Genomic DNA, 4,995 nt, shown 5'->3' with positions numbered 1-4,995 from the left:
ATTTTTTATTTATTTATTTTTTTTTTTTGAGACAGAGGCTCGCTCTGTCACCCAGGCTGGAGTGCAGTGGCCGGATCTCAGCTCACTGCAAGCTCCGCCTCCCGGGTTCACGCCATTCTCCTGCCTCAGCCTCCCGAGTAGCTGGGACTACAGGCGCCCACCACCTCGCCCGGCTAGTTTTTTGTATTTTTTAGTAGAGACGGGGTTTCACCGTGTTAGCCAAGATGGTCTCGATCTCCTGACCTCATGATCCGCCCGTCTCGGCCTCCCAAAGTGCTGGGATTACAGGCTTGAGCCACCGCACCCGGCCGCTATTTATTTTTATTATACCTTTTAATCTACTGCAGGATGGAGAGTCTCTGATCATTTGACTTTCAACATCTGTGTTTAAAAACTGGGAGTAGCATCAAACTAACTCAGTTCATAGTGAAATTCAGCATTAAATCAGCAGTGTAAGGAGAAAAAACTGTCTCCAGGTCAAGAGATTAAATCTTCACTTCTAGCCCTGTCACCAGTTTTTTAAATCACTTGCTCAAGGTCACATAAATTTTCAAGACCTTTTTGTATGCATCAATGAAATGAAGAAATATATTATTTTCTCTAGAGTCCTTTCTGACTCTGCCATTTGGCCTAGGGATTCCATCCTGAGATGGGCTGGGCCTCAGGACTAGATCACATCAGTTTCCAGGACATGTGTTTAATTGCATTCATTGATTTAAGTATACATTTCAAATTCCCTATTGCTTTACATTGATTAAGATGTGATACAATTGAAGCTAATAAATAAATGAAATATGAAACCTTCAAAGGATATTTGGCAATAAAATGGAATGACTGTAGTTGAGGAGCTCAAGGTCAAGTGTGGGAAGTATTGTTTAATCCCCTTATACATCTCCCCTTTATTAAAGGGATTTAATTAATCCAAGATTTTAGGTAATAAATAATTTAATCATAAAGAAACAAACTGTATTAGTTTTTTAGGGCTGCTATAACAAAGTACCACAAAGGAAGTGGCTTAAACAACAGAAATGGCCCGTCTCCCAGTTCCGGTGCCAGCCGTCCCAGAAGGTGTCTGCAGGGCCGTGCTCCCTCTGAAGGGGCTGGGGAATTATCTGTTCCAGCCCCTCTTCTACCTTCTGGTAGTTCCTTGGCTTGTGGCAGCATAGGTCCAATCTTCACATGGGTTCTCCCTGTGTGCGTGTTTGTGTCTAAATATTCCCGTTTGTTAAGGTCACCAGTTATATGGTTTTAATACCCACACTAAAAATCCTCATTTTAATTTCATTACCTCTGTAAAGACCCCACCTCCAAGTGAGGTCACATTCAGAGGTGCGGGGGTTAGGACTCCCACATACCTCTTTTGTGAGGACGCAATTGGACCCACAGCACTGCAGGCTGAGAAAATGGCATTCCAAGCTGAAGGCCTCAGAAGCGGTTTCCCTCTGACCTCCTGGCCTCTTATCTCTCAACTCCCAGCCTCCCACCAAGGCAAGCCATAGAAACTAGAACCCTTTTCCCCACAGCTAGCCATAAAACCTAAAAATACTACTCTAACCTTCCCCTTGCCTTTCTGTGCAACACCTGACCGTAAAGACATCCAGACCCTCATTTCAGAGACCCCATAACCTGAAAAGAAGAAACGCTGCACAGAAAGGCGAGAAGAACCTAAACAGACGGCCTTTGCTGGCTTCCCGGCCAGTCTATTAGATTGTTCCCTTTCGTCCAATCGCATTTCTACACCATTCTCCCTGCTTCATCAAGCTGAAGCGTAAAATCAGAAGCTTCCCTTGTACCTTTGGGTCTTCATTCTGAAGGCTCCTGTGTCATGTGAAATTATAATCAGGTAAATTTGCCATGCTTTTCCCTTGTTAACCTGTCTTTGTTATGGGGGTGTCAGTTGTGGCCCTTGTGGTGAGGAGGGAAGAGATCACCTGCTTTCTGCCCTACAACACAAACCTACCTACAATGGCTGCTGCCCGGCCTCAATTCCTCTCGTCCACAAGAGTGCCCACATGGTCCTTCACCCAGGGCTTTTATCTCTACTGTCTTAACATTTTGCAAATCCATTTCCTCCTCTTCATCCTCCCTGCTTTAGCTCAGAGCCTCCTAGTTCATTGTCTGGTCTAAGACAAGACTCTCCTATCCAGTCCCTCTAATTTATTCCATGACCCTCCTTCTCCAACTACCACTCAACCTCCACTGGGCAGCCAGTGCTATCTTGCTAAAATGGACCTCTGACTTTGCCACTTCACTGCAAAAAACCCTTGGGTGGTTTTACATTGATCTTTAAAATAAAGTGCAGTTCCTCAGCATAGAGTCAAAATCTGGCTCCTAACCACCTCTTAAGCCTCAACTTTACCCTGTTTTCAGCCATCAAAAACATGAGGTAATTCTTTAAATAGAGCATTTCGGTAGTGTCCTTTTGCAGGGCTGCTGCTAGCATATCAAAAGCCTTTGTGCCAATTAGGAAAAGGAGCCTCCTCAGGGAGGATGAATTTACAATCAAGTACCCTTCCCTCCGGTGGAGGCTGCCTCAGGGCAGGCTCAGTACACAGCTGGAGGACTGGGGGACTGGTTGGATTTCAGTCCCTAGTCAGCCTCCTCCACCTTGTGCAGGATAAACCAACATGCCAACATGTGGCTGCCTGGCCCTGTACTCACATGCAGAAGGAGTTCCCCAGGAAAGCATTTGTGAAGTCTCAGGTTTGCATCCACCGTGAGAAATCCCTGACCTTCTAAGCCGAGGAAGCTAAGATTAGAGGATTCAACAGCAGCATGGAGGAGAGATTGATTCTGAACACCTGCTGCACTGCAAGGGCAATTTCTTCAGGAGAAGGTGAGCTCCTTCAACACAGGAGCTGGGTGTTCATCACATCTCAATAGCTCTGACGCGATGCGTCGTATGTATATATAGGTACTCAGTCAATCTCAAACGAATTCCATTTTTCCTTGACAATTGGAGAATCTGTGAATTCAAAGGTGCTAGAATAGCTGAAAACACTAAGAATTGCTTAGGAGAGTGAAACTGAGCAGAATCCCAGGCAGGCTGGCCTACTTTGTAGGGAATCTGCTTAGTGCAGGAGAGTAGTTCCAGATTGTAGTTCTAGTCCCAGGCCAGTCACCAACCAGCTCAATGGCTAAGTGAGTCAATCACTTGGTAATACCTTAAACCTCTCAGAGTTTAGGGCTTTACAAGGTCCTTCCATATACACTTCTCCCCTTGCTGCCTGAATTTTTAAATTTCACTCTATCGTATGCTCTGAAACTCTAGCAGCTAGAAAGCTGACATGAAAGGATTCTTAATCACATTACAGTATGAATTAGACTAACAGTTTTAAACCACCAACTTTTTCAAATTCCTTGCTAAGATGGGTAGACCATGAGGAAACAGACGTCTCGATTTGGAGAGAAGACTGACAGGAAGTTTCAAAACATAGAGCATGTTAGGAAGTAGGACGAGAGCTGGGAACTTACCAGCCTCATTGGAAATGGTGTTGTCAGTTACTGGCAGGGCTGAGTTTTCTCTCTTTATCCCCCAGTCTTCTGCAGATGCGGATAGGTACATGCCCACCGACCTCCCGGGGCCCAGACCCAGGAAGCAAGGATAATAGATAGGATTCTTCATTAAGGCAAAGAAAAGAGAGGCTCTCTAGATATCATATCACTTGGGAGTCATGCTGTAAAGGGTAGCCAATCAGCATTAGAACTCTACTCCTTCATTCCTTTCACCTCTTGTAGAACCATAGTACTGCTAGTTCCATTGAGTAGAAAAAGAACCTGGAAATTGAAGGTCCACAGCCTACACCTGGGCCTGCAGGAAAGCACAGTCAAGACCTCTTCAGGCTCATTCAAGATTGACAGACTCAACCGTTGGAGACAAACCAAAGAACTGCCTTCACCATACTGTGAACTCTCTGAACACAAGAAGTTCTACTAGTAAGAATATTTTGGTAATAGACCTGCACTCTCACCTTCCTATAAAATTTAGTAATAGACCTGCACTCTCATCTGCTCTTATAAAATATGAGAGCAGAGCTAAGGGATCACATTTATTCCACTATAAACTTGGGCCATTGTAGGTTGGATTAATCTGTAAGCCAAATTTTGTAAAAGTATCCTAAAGGAAAGAGCATTTTACAATTCTGGAGCATTTCGGGGGAGGTGCTAAGAACCTCCCTAGGTTATTCTGTGTGCTAAGTCTGAACTGGTTGAGAGAGCAAGCACTCCATCTAGTTCCTCTTTGCCCTTCACAAAGGCCTTGCTAATTTTTGAATAGGTAGAAAGGGGTTGGTGATACCTAGTTTCCAGAATTTTATGAAATGGATTTTATTGAGTCAGTTCAGTGAGTTACTGTAATTGAAAATAATCCCCCTAATTATCTAGTTCAGTTTATTTACCTAATATATATTTTATTAGCAAATAATTTGTGATCTCCCAAGAGAACATGTTTCCTAGCTTCATTGTTTTCTTATTAGATTTTAAATGAGTTCAAATGTTTCAGATGCTTGGATACTACTGTCATACCTCCTCTTAAACTCTCCCTTGTCAAAAGCCATTTAATTTGTTATTTATATCTACTCAACATTTTTCCTCCTCTTAGTAGTTTTTGTCTTTTTCCTTTGATCATTCCTCTTTTGCAGAAGAGGCCTACCTGGAGTAGGATTCAGAGAGTATTTATAGCCCAAGGAAAGAAAGTATTCATCCACTTGGGACTGATATATGCCCTGGTTTCTTTCACTGCAGGGCTTTCCCTAACATGTATGTCAAATTATTCAGTTTACCCTGGCTGGACAGCCTTCAAGGAGGTTGCCCCTCTGGCCTAAGAAGTGAAAGTTGACAAAATGCAGAAGTTGGCTCTGACCATCACTTCTCTAAGTCTTGGTCCTTCAAGCCAAGTAGTGACTCATTTGCAAATGACTAGGTGTGACCAGGCAAGTTATGTGTTATTTTATCTGTGTCAACAAGCACAATTACAACAGCTGCTATGACAAAGAT

Source organism: Piliocolobus tephrosceles, chromosome 3 (genome assembly GCF_002776525.5).
Source record: "Piliocolobus tephrosceles isolate RC106 chromosome 3, ASM277652v3, whole genome shotgun sequence".
Lineage (NCBI taxonomy): Eukaryota > Metazoa > Chordata > Mammalia > Primates > Cercopithecidae > Piliocolobus > Piliocolobus tephrosceles.
This window is presented reverse-complemented; position numbering follows the sequence as displayed.